This window comes from Elgaria multicarinata, chromosome 15, assembly GCF_023053635.1.
Source record: "Elgaria multicarinata webbii isolate HBS135686 ecotype San Diego chromosome 15, rElgMul1.1.pri, whole genome shotgun sequence".
Taxonomy (NCBI): domain Eukaryota; kingdom Metazoa; phylum Chordata; class Lepidosauria; order Squamata; family Anguidae; genus Elgaria; species Elgaria multicarinata.
In genome coordinates, this window is record NC_086185.1 from 28,619,312 (window position 1) to 28,631,431 (window position 12,120).

The 12,120-nt window shown below is 47.5% G+C and overlaps 1 protein-coding gene across 2 annotated transcripts in view; it reads left to right on the plus strand.

The window, feature by feature from the left end:
* LOC134409211 (vascular endothelial growth factor receptor kdr-like) overlaps positions 1 to 12,120 on the plus strand; it is a 238,648-nt gene that overhangs the window by 153,718 nt on the left and 72,810 nt on the right. The window lies entirely within an intron of this gene.

The following is a 12,120-nucleotide window of genomic DNA, read 5'->3' on the forward strand; positions in this document are numbered from 1 at the left end:
GGCTTCCTCTCCAGAACAGAGTCCTTTTGTAGGCAAAGGAAGCACTATCAAAGAGCATCGGGTGATGAGGGTGGGCATTGTGTTTCCTTACCGTCACTTTCCCCACCCACCCCCGTGCTTCTGTCCCACAACACTCCTTTACATGGGGAAAAAAGAGAAAGAACTCTACTGTATTCTTATATAAGATGAGCATAGATGGGGGATGATGATGATGATGATGATGATGATGATGATAATGATGATGATAAAAAAAAAATTCTTACCCGCCTCTCCCTCTGCATCGAGGTGGGGAACAGCATCAAATATAAAAATACTATAAAATATATAAAACTGATTAAAAACATATACAACTAATACATTATATATATAAAAAAGCCAGACATTTTAAAATTCTAATGGGTAGGCCTGCAGGAAGAGATCAGTCTTTATAGCTTTTTTTAAATTCAGAAAGACTGTTGAGTTGGTGGATCTCTCCCAGCAGGCCATCCCACAGTCTGGGAGCAGCAGAAGAGAAGGTCCTCTGGGTAATGGCTGTCAGCCTAGTTTTGGCTGACTGAAGTAAATTCTTCCCAGAGGACCTGAGTGTGCGGGGCAGACTGTATGAGAGAAGGTGATTCCGCAGGTAACCTGGATCCAAACCATGTAGGGCTTTAACCAACACTTTATACTTCGCCCAGAAACTAATATGGCAGCCAGTGAAGTGATTTTAAAATTGGTATAATATGGTCACCCCTAGATGTACCAGTGACCAACCTGGCTGCCATATTTTGGACAAGTTGCACAGCATCAATGCCACAAGGGGTTTCTGCTCCCCCATTGAGTTTCTGGGGGGAGACCTTGCACCCAGAAGATGCTTCCTCAGCTCTAACTAAGCTCTCTGGCTTCCAGGTGGATCTTGTCTGATCCTTTCTCACCTGCGGTTAATCCAACCTGCTTTCTTTGTTCGCTCAGACCTCTGCATTAGCACATTTCCTTCGGGAAGGGGGTGGGAGAGATAGGGAACCCCCCCTTCCAGAACAGTGCATGGCCAAAAGGCCAGAAATGGAGAGTGAGCACTGCAAGCTAACCTCTAGAATCAAAGGAAGGTACCTGGCACTATGCCACAACTATTAGATACTCCAAGGCCATGGCCAGGTATGCCTTGGACAACCAACACTGATAGAAAACCCATTCACAGAAGAGTTGGAAGGCACCCCATGAAGACATCCAAGCCAACCAACCTCCAAACTTGCAGCACTAACATAAATTGTGACATTGACCTTAGGTGCCCAAATGGAGACACAAATTGCATAATTCTTCATCCCTTGGGGGGGAAAAAGGGGGTATTTGCATAACTCAGCCTGCCGTACATGCAGGCATCCATGTAGAATACATGCATCACAAATGGATTTATTTCTTATTTATTTATTTGTGGTGTTTCTATACCAACCCTTCAGGGCAAAGTTTTGCCAGGACAGGTCACGTATGTAATGAAAAGCATAAATACTAAAATCATCAGATCGCTATTTTTAAAAAGTAAGCCTGCAGCCTGAAACGCCACTATACAGCCCAGCAACAGTGAGTCAAATAGAATAGATTAAAATTATTTACACAGAAAAACACCATGGCAACAGCCCTCCCTTGCAGGGTTCAGACGTCACGAAAGCTTTGGTGGCTGTCTGCCGCAGCTTGAATATTCAGAACGGGCGCCAGCATGCGCCGCCACCCGCCGTGGCTCCAGTGAGCTGTGGCAATCATGTGAACCAGGCCAGTGGATCGGTTGGGAGGCGCTCTACCATTGAGCTATTTTCCAAAGGGGAAGTTGCTCTGAGTATGATTCGGACATGCCATTTAAAAAGACTGCAACCTTGAGGGCTACCTTGAGGGAATCTACATGTCGTACTGAAGGCGCCTGCGTGCGCCTCCAGTCCGCCCTCAAAACGATAGTGTAGACGGAGAAAGAAGAGACGGAGGAGGAGGAGGAGGCTGGGGAACCGGCACGGCGGGAGTGTGTGTGTGTGTGTGTCGCCTGAGCAGCCTTGAGGGAGAGCGAGGAGGACAATGGATCACGGAATTCAAAGGAAGACAGGAGAGAGAGAGAGAGAGAGAGAGAAATCCCTCCCCGCGGGAAAGGACGGGACGCAGCGCGCACCGCCACCGCCGCCTCTTCCTCCCCTTCACCCTCCGCTGCCAGCAACAGTTTGCCTCTCCAAGGAGCGCGCGGGGGAGATCCCCAGCCACACCATGGCTGCGTGGAAGGAGGTGACGGAGGAAGCAGGCTAGACACACACACACACACACACACAGACACAGACACACGCGCAGACATCTGGGCCCTTTGCACATGCCTCTTCCTCCCCCCGCTCTTTGCTAGCCGGAGCTACACAAAGAGTTTCGGGTGGCTCTTACTCCGGCAGCAGGAGGCCGGTGGGGAGGCGGCGGCGGCAAGGACGCGGCCAGTTCCCCAGCCACCGCCTCCTCCGCCTCTTCCTCCGTCTCTTCTTTCTCCATCTACACCATCGTTTTGAGGGCGGACTGGAGGCACACGCAGGCGCCTTCAGTACGACGTGTAGATTCCCTCCTTGTGTTAAAAATCAAACCAACTCTGAGGTTAATTGGGTTTTATCCAGAGTATGCCCAATTTATATGCCCAGAGCCTTAATTACAATGTTAGAAATTATGGCTCCATCCTCTCAGTCCATATATGACCCCAAAAAAACCTACAAACCCCTTGACTATATGATGCAGATGTTTGCACAGATGTGCCTCAGCTGTTATTTTAGGGGACTAAAATAGTACCTCAGGTCGAACAAGGCCCACGTCCATGAAATATGTCTGTGTTTGGCCATGAACTGCCATTAGGGATTAAGGGATTGATCTTTTCAACCTCATCTCTTTGAATTGAAATAATCTTACGGCACATATTTTTACGTGTGCAGAGAAAGATGATTAAATAATGAGATGAGTGGAATAAAAGCAAGCATAACCGCAGCAAACACTAAGAACGTTAAGCCCAGGCCTGCTGGATCAAACCAAGGGGACGTCTTTCCCTACATCCTGCTTCCAGCAGTGATCAGCAGAAAAGCCATGAGTAAGGGTGTATCCCCAGCATGTAGTATACAGAGGAAGACTGATTCCGAAACTGGAACTTCCATAAAGCCATTGATAGAGCTGGCCACTGAATAGTCACTGGAAGACGTTGTAAAGGCCCAGAAGGGGGGTTAAGGTGGGCATGGGAACCTACAGCCCTTATCTCCCATCAACTGCAGCTGGGCCTGGAGAGGAAGCTGCTGAGTGATTCAGTCCTGCTTACTCCTGAGTAGACATGCAGAGGCTTAGTATTTGGGGTGCTATTTGAAAGTGCTGCTGAGTGATTCATTCCTGCTTACTTCTGAGTAGACATGCTGAGGCTTGGTATTTGGGGTGCTATTTGAAAGTGCTGCCAAGTGAATCAGTCCTGCTTACTTCTGAGTAGACATGCAGAGGCTTGGTATTTGGGGTGCTATTTGAAAGTGCTGCTGAATGATTCAGTCCTGCTTACTTCTGAGCAGACATGCAGAGAGGCTTGGTATTTGGGGTGCTATTTGAAAGTGCTGCCGAATGATTCATTCCTGCTTACTTCTGAGTAGACATGCAGAGGCTTGGTATTTGGGGTGCTATTTGAAAGTGCTGCCGAATGATTCATTCCTGCTTACTTCTGAGTAGACATGCAGAGGCTTGGTATTTGGGGTGCTATTTGAAAGTGCTGCCGAATGATTCAGTCCTGCTTACTTCTGAGCAGACATGCAGAGGCTTGGTATTTGGGGTGCTACTTGAAAGTGCTGCTGAGTGATTCAGTCCTGCTTACTTCTGAGTACACATGCAGAGGCTTAGTATTTGGGATGCTATTTGAAAGTGCTGCTAAGTGATTCATTCCTGCTTACTTCTGAGTAGACATGCTTGGTATTTGGGGTGCTATTTGAAATATCCTGCTGAATATTCCAATTGCAGTCACTCTACAGATTTATATGAGGTCAGTATGATATGATGCCGTCATGACAAACAGCAAGAACTCCGTGTCCTCACAGGATCTGAATCTGAAAAGGACTAGTATCAAGAGGCTCCTTTGTCAGTTTGACGTCCACCTAGCCCCTAACCTTACTGGTTTTGCTGAAAGCTCTTAAGAAGGAGACACCTACAGGCAATATGCCATCGCCACATGGCAAATACTAGCAGCAGTGACTCTGGACTTCATTTTGGAAGCCTAGGCTGGATCCCAAAATCCACTTTGGATCACAGAATCCTGAATCAGAAGTGCCAGGATGGGTTCTGGGCTCACGAAAAATATTTACAGAGCAAAAACTTGTGATTCCTAGTCATACTCTAAACCAGCCTTCCCCAACCTAGTGCCCCCCAGATGTGTTGCAGTACATCTCCCAGAATCTGGGACATGTAAGGATTCTGGGACATGCAATCCAAAACACCTGGAGGACACCAAGTTAGGGAAAGCTGCTGTAGACAGAGCAGAACCTTCCCCTGCTCCAGACTTTGATGATCACGGCAGTCACTGCAGTGTTGACATGCATGTGTGAATGGCCATTGCAGCTATAGCACGATAAGGAGAAATGTCTGTTTGCCACAAGCGCAGTTGACTCATTCACCTCTACTAGCTTCCAAAAGTGGAGGATGCACACATGAAATTCATGCAGAGACGTGAACATCCTCGGCCTTGAGACTAGTCAGTTCAGATGACTCTTGCGCCTGCTTCTTGTGTGTTGGAATGCACACCACCCAGCCGTTAATCTATACCTCTGTTTGTATGTCCATGTCTGTCAGTCTGGTTTGGCTGTCTCTCCTGGAAGGGTAGCTTCATCCATCATGTGTGAACTAGACATTGCTCTACTGCCTTTGAACTTGGCCTCCAGGATCGTCCTGCAAAGATTCAAGTGTGGAAGGCGCACGCCTTGAACTGCTCTTCCGAATAAGTAAACCAGAGCCAGGAAAAAATAGACAGGACTGGTGTGCTTCCTTGCTTTTCAGATCCACAGCCTCAATGCTCCCCACTCCCCAACTATTTTTTTCTCTTACTCTCAGCAAGGCAATGTGGGTGCGGAGGAGGAGGAGGAGTGGGTGGAAAACTGTTCAGCTGTCGGAGACTGACTGGGCCTTAAAGGGGGGGGGGGTTGTGGGAAGACAGAATTAGCAGGATTACACTAGTATCATTCAATTATCCCCTAGATCTGTCAAGTACATGGCAACGAGGAGTTGCTGATTTTTTTTAGAAGTCACTATTAAGCTCCTGCAGCCAATTTATTCACCGCACCTACCTGGAACAGGGAAGATACTATTCTCTTTAAGGAGCCCTTCATACTGGAGAGAGCTTTGCTGTCATCGCCAATATATATATATTCTAATAGCAAACATCGTTCTCTGAACGTGGATCCTTAGGTAGCCAAAATGGCACAATCCACGCACAAGAGAGAGACATCGTCAGGCTTTGTACAAAACAAATTAGAGGAGAAAGCCCCAAAGGAAGGGGGGGACCCAAAAACAGCCCAATAATGATCGAGGTTCTTCAATGGGCATGGATGCTGACTGTCTATTGAAGTGGGGCGGGGTCTGGAAAACCTGGAGGGGGGCATGGAATGAAGTCTCTCTAAAGAAGGCTGGCTGGCTGGAACCTGCACCAGAACATGCCTGCGAAGGAGCTGGAACCCGAAAAGGAGCATATCCTGTCCCGGGTCTCTCTTGTATACACCAGTTGCAAAGTTTGTGCTCCTGTGCTTTTCACGTAGTAAAATAGGGCTATTTGCAAGCAAGACAGGTTTTTTGGGGGGAATATACAGAAAAAGAGTTTGCAAACTTTTTAAAAGGCGCAAAAAATGGCTTAAAGTTGACTGTGCAGGTTATTTGCCCGCCGTGACTTGCTGATTGTTGGGGGCAGCTGAGTGTAAAGTGGAGAGGGGGGTTGGATCGCTTGGATCCCTTTTAATATCTTGGAGGGGGAGGGGAGGGGAGGGGAGGGTCAGGGAACGTGGCCCAAAGAAACAATCAGTGCTGAAAGCCAGACCGTTTTCATCCACTTCCACTATGGATTTGGGTTTTTAATGGAGATATACTGGTATATATTTACATATGCCTGTCCAATGTTATATTCAGGTGATGTGTGGCATCAGTTTCTTGGCAACTGAAAGAGAACCTGAGCAGTCAAGCAAGTAAAACCTCTTTTGAAGACACTGCCAAGATAACTGAACTCTTGATCTCCTGGCTTTACCCAGAAGAAGAAAGCTTGAGCGAAAGGCTGGTGCATAATCATTTGGGGGGATTCGTCTTATTAAAAGATAATCACTCTCAATCTTTCATTTCCCCACTGAAATCCTTCAAATTTCTGGACTCAGAGCTGTTTGCAACCAAAAGCAGTTCTGTGACAAACAGGCTTGGTGCCTGCATGCCAATGTTTCACCTTCATTTCCTAGACAAACATGGGAAGCGTGGAAGACGTACGCTTGTCCAAATACCTGTGCGTCATTAAGCATCTGTTTACATGTGTCTGGGAACCCACTTTAGACCAGGGTCTGTCCTCGCAGAAATGTGCAACCAAAAGTGTAAAGAAGTCTGGTCATGTAGGTATGGTATTTATTTATTTTATTTATTTATTATATTTATATACCGCCCCCATAGCCAGAGCTCGCTGGGCAGTTTGCAGAAATTCTAAAATTGAGACAAAAACAAGTATACAAAATTTAAAATTCTAAAACGCAGAACATACACACATAAAGCATTAAAAACCGATTAAAAACTAAACATGTGGGTGATTAAGATGTGCTGCCATATGCCTGGGCAAAGAGGAAAGTCTTAACCTGGTGCTGGAAAGATAGCAGCGTTGGCACCAGGCGAGCCTCGTCAGGGAGATCGTTCCATAGTCTGGGGGCCACCACCGAAAAGACCCTATCCCTCGTTGCCACACTCCGAGCCTCTCTCGGAGTAGGCACCTGGAGGAGGGCCTTAGATGTTGAACGTAGTGACTGGGTATATTCACGTCGGGAGAGGCGTTCCTTCAGGTATTGTGGTTACGAAATCAATCTGGCCGCTGCATTTTGCACGAGCTGCAAAATATCATCAGCGGGTAACGCAGACAGTGCCATGCACCAAATATTTGAGTCACATAAAGTGTGGAATTGCTGCCCTAAGTCACTCGTTGGAGGCCCAGCACTGCCGTGGGTGGGTGGGAAGGAGAGCTGATGGCCTTTCGCTCATATATGCCTACAGCTCTTCTTTACTGGTGATTATTATTATTATTATTTATTTATTTATATAGCACCATCAATGTACATGGTGCTGTATTGGTTGATTGGTTTATTACACCACCACCCCTCCTTGCCATTGCTGCCAGCAAAACTAAAGCCAGATTAAGTGGGTGATGGGGCGGCAGTTCTTTCGAAGCTTGTAGGAAAAATCCAAACCAGTGAACAACTCGATGGAATTCGTTGCCATGAGAGCTAGTGAGGGCCACCAATTCGGATGGCTCTCAAAGGAGGTGAGACAAATTCCTGGAGGAAAATGCTATCAATGGCCCTTTCTACACCTATGGGTGTAGAGGGGGGGCAATCCCGGACTTACCTGCTTCCAGGATCATCGCCCTCAGTCCACACGGGCCGCACGATGTCATGGGTGTCACGCCGGTCGTGGACACCATTTCTTTTTTTAAAGGGACAGAGCTGCAGCACTCTCGCGCTCCAGCGAAAATTAAAAGGTAGGGAAAAAAGAAAAAAGGCCCGACCCTGTTCTCCACCCCACCCCTGATGGCCCTGGACTCCCCCCATCCCAGCTCCTTCCTCTGATGAACCCTGCTACTCACAGGGAAGAGGGAAGAAGCCGGGATGGGCACCCACACTGCCCGCGATCTTTGGGGTCGTCCCGGGACCACATGTAAAACCCAGATAACTGAGGTCTCAGTTATCCCAGGGAAATGGAGGGGTCATCCCTCCCTGATCCCAGGATCCCCTGTGTATCATTTGGACACACAGGGATGATCCCTCCAAAAAATGATGGTTTAGAAAGGGCCAATGGCTACTAGTCCTGATGGCTCTATGCTACTTCCAGTATCAGAGGCAGTAAGCCTATGTCCCCCAGTTGCTAGGGGATGTGGGCAGGAGGGTGCTGGTGGTTTTCCAGGGGCAACTGGTTGGCCACTGTGTGAACAGACCACTGGACTAGATGGGCCCTTGGTTTGATCCATCAGGGCTCTTCTGATGTTCTTAAGGTACAAGCATTACAACTTGCAGATGTTAGAATTCCAAACCAAGGGGTGATGAACATTACTAGCTGCCTACTCATAGAATTATTCCCATTTAAAGCAGAATCTGTCGTGTTACCTTCCCTCTCCATTCAGCTAAAAGACAATACGGCAAATCTCAACCAGTACAGTGCAACATCGCTGGAGGACCCCAAACTTAGAGGACAGCCTGGTCAGGGTGTTGTCCCTGGTCATTTAGAGCACACAGAGTTCTTCTCTCTTCCATGGATCTGTCATGTCCGTAATGAACCCAATTATCCTACAGGTCAATTGCAAGATGCATGGAAAATCAAAACACCTTTTGGGGGATTCCACACGTCGTACTGAGGGCGCTTCCATGCGCCCCCAGTGCGCCCCCAAAGCGATCGTGTAGCTTGCCTGGAGAAGAGACGAGGAAGAGGCGTCCTTGCCGCCGCCACCCACCTACTTCCTCGCCGGGCGGGTTGGAGAGCTTGGCGGAAGAAGGCCCCGCCTTCTTCCGCCGAGCTCTCCGACCCGGTCGGCGAGGAGGTAGGTGGGTGGCGTCGGCGGTGGCGTCAAGGTCGCCTCTTCCTCGTCTCTTCTCCAGGCAAGCTACACGATCGTTTTGGGGGCACACTGGGGGCGCATGGAAGCGCCCTCAGTACGACGTGAAGAATCCCCCTTTGTCTGATTCAAACCACTAGCTGCAGCCCAATTCCTTGAGCAAAGATGGTTTAATTCTGTTAAGTGCTGAGGAAAGTACATTTCTGCATTAGCTGAACAGAGCAACTTTCACCATCAACCCCAGGCAGACCCAAACTACAAGTTTTGCTGATCATGTCGTATGTTGCTGAGGGCTAGCTTTTCATTTACGCAAGTGTAAATATGTTATCAATAATGGTACTTTTTTTTTTTTAGAAGTCAGTCTCACCGTGTTCAATAGTGCTTGCTCTCACCCAAGTAAGGGCACAAAGGATTGTTGCCTCAATTCTCAAGAAATTCAAATGTTTTAGGGGTGTGTGTGTATGTATGTATGAAAGCCTCCCAGATAACTTTATTTTATGGGGTGACATACAAATAGCATAAGTAAATAAATGAAATTTACCTTGTTAATCTGGCAGGAAAAGGAGAGAGAGAGAGAGATTTCGCACTGCAATGCAAAAATTCACATGAGATCAGATTTTGAAGTTTATTTCCTTGCAGAGCTAGAAGGGCAAAAGCTCAGTGAATCTTCAATGCGTCCCTTGAAAAATTCAGCTTTAGCTCTTGCTACAAATGCATTCAAGGTGAATGTTTTATGAAGAGGGAAAGGGAACATCTTGTGCCCGCTTAGTGTAGGATATTAAAGAAAATATCCTGAGAGATGCTTTTCTACACATCAAAGCATTATACGAAGACAAGGCTGGCTAGAACATGAAAGAATTACGTCAACCTTCCCCATCCTGGTGCCCTGCAGATATGTTCGACAGCAACTCCCATTATTCCCCATGGCCATGGTGGCCGGGGATGATGGGTGTTGCATTCTGACACATCTGGAGAGCACCAGTTGGGGAGCGGGCTACAAGTTCTGATGCTGAAAGCCCTGTGTTCAACAGGAATATTTGTTTCAGAAGGGGGTAGCTTGAGATCATCAGGCAAAATCAGTGGAGGCTGGTGGCTCCGATGTCAGTGGGCCAGTGAATCCACTCCAGTTTTCAGTCAGGACCAGTCAGAAATCTAAAGTCCCAGTGGAGCCACCAGCATCCACTGGGCAAAACAGAGCCCTGTAGGTTATCAGGAGATGCTTGACATCTTTGAGAAAGAAGACACTCAACATATTTTACTAACTCTAGGGTGACCCTATAGAAAGGAGGACCTGGTTCCTGTACCTATAACAGTTTTGTAGAAAAGGGAATTTCAGCAGGTGTCCTTTAAATGCCTGCAGCACCTGGTGAAATACCCTCTTCATCACAACAGTGAAAGCTGCAGGAGCCCTGCCTTCTTTTGTATCTGGTCGTGCTAGGCAGAGATCCTGCAGCTTTCACTGTTGTGATGAAGAGGGCATTTCACCGGGTATACAAATGGCACCTGCTGAAATGCCCTTTTCTACACAACTGTTAAAGATACAGGAGCCCTGTCCTCTTTTCCATAGGGTCACCCTAGCTAACACCGACAAGCCTTATAGGATTTACACTGAAAACGTCTGGGAATCTGAAAAAGGCATCATTGGAAGAAGGTATTTGCCTTGTGTGGGCCAGATTAACCATTCCCGAAAGCCAATGGTCTTAACCAAATGGTTTTGCCTGAGAGATACAGTGGCTGTTAGCAGCTCCAGGGAAAAATAGCACTATTGGAGAGGGGTGACTTTCACTGGCAAATCTGCAGAGAGAGGAAGTGTTAAAATACCCCCATGCCAGCTTTTACTTTAAAAAGAAAGAAAGAAAGGAAAGAGTGTGGAGATGCCCAATCACTGGCATTGAATGGCGCATTTAGACTGACCCGTAGTTTCATTCTTGGGTCGTGACAACCTTGTTTACGGGCATGTTTGATGAGAAACGTTTGTTAATCTGACTCTTCTCAATCTTGGTCAGGCTGCTCCGCGTTGACGCATTGCTGTGAGTCTGTGGATTGGTTCTTGGTTTGAGATAGTTTTAAACGAGTCGGGATCTTCCGGGTGAAATGAAAATGTTTGGACTGCGGAAATGTCGAAGCAATGCAAACTGCAGATGGAAGGATGTCGGATATAATATCTGCATGAATAATTGTCCCTGAAATTGTAGTTCTTACCTTGTTTTGAGATAGAACCCAGTGATACCACCCCGTCTCCAGGGAGGACAAAGTATTGCTTATGAGAGTGACAGAAGTAGCAGCTAAGCTGAGCTGCAAAATTGGAAAGCAAAATACACAGTTAGTCTGGGACTCTGGACTCTGAGGGGCTTTTGGCTACCAAATGAAAAAGTGATTCCTAGCAGGGAGAATATTCAAGATAATTTGACTTCACATGGCAAGCTTTTTTTTCAGAAATGTGTTCCCTGAGATATTCTTAAGCTCTGTGGCACGCTACCCATATGTACTAGGATAATTTATTTGTCTTTCTTGCTCTTTCGTTCATCCCCCTCCACCTCCTCCTCCTCCTCCTCCTCTTGATCTTTCTTTCTTTCTGAAATGTGTGGTGGAGTGGGTAGAGTTATTCAACCAGGGGGATTCTACACGCCGTACTGAGGGCGCTGCCATGCGCCCCCAGTGCGCCCCCAAAGCGATCGTGTAACTTGCCTGGAGAAGCGACGAGGAAGAGGCGTCCTTGCCGCTGCCGCCGCCACCCACCTACTTCCTCGCTGGCCGGGACGGAGAGCTCAGCGGAAGAAGGCGCCTTCTTCCGCCGAGCTCTCCAACCCGGCCGGGTCGGAGGTAGGTGGGTGGCGGCGGCGGCAAGGACGCCTCTTCCTCATCTCTTCTCCAAGCAAGTTACATGATCGCTTTGGGGGCCGCACTGGGGGCGCATGGAAGCACCCTCAGTACGACGTGTAGAATCCCCCCCAGTCTCTACCACTGATAGATCAGTTAAAACTTTACAGCACAATCCTATACACATACCTTCTCAAAAGTAAGTCCCCATTGGTTCAGTGGAGCTTATTCCTATATGGTTGCTTGATCTGCCTATGGCAGCTGTTCATGCTTGAGCAGCCCTGTTACAGCATGGATTTTCTGGTTCTTGTAAAGAATCGTTACATTCTCCTATTGTGGCATCTAATTTGGCGGTGTGATTCGCTGGAAGTTTCACGTACGGTGCTTATGATGTTCAGAGCATGTCTGCAGCCTTCTTTTAGCCAGAGAGGAATCAACAATAGGAAAAGTTTGGGCAGTTTCAAAATGATGATGGATGAATACTCTTCAAATATTTAAAAGGTTGTCGCACAGAGGAGGGC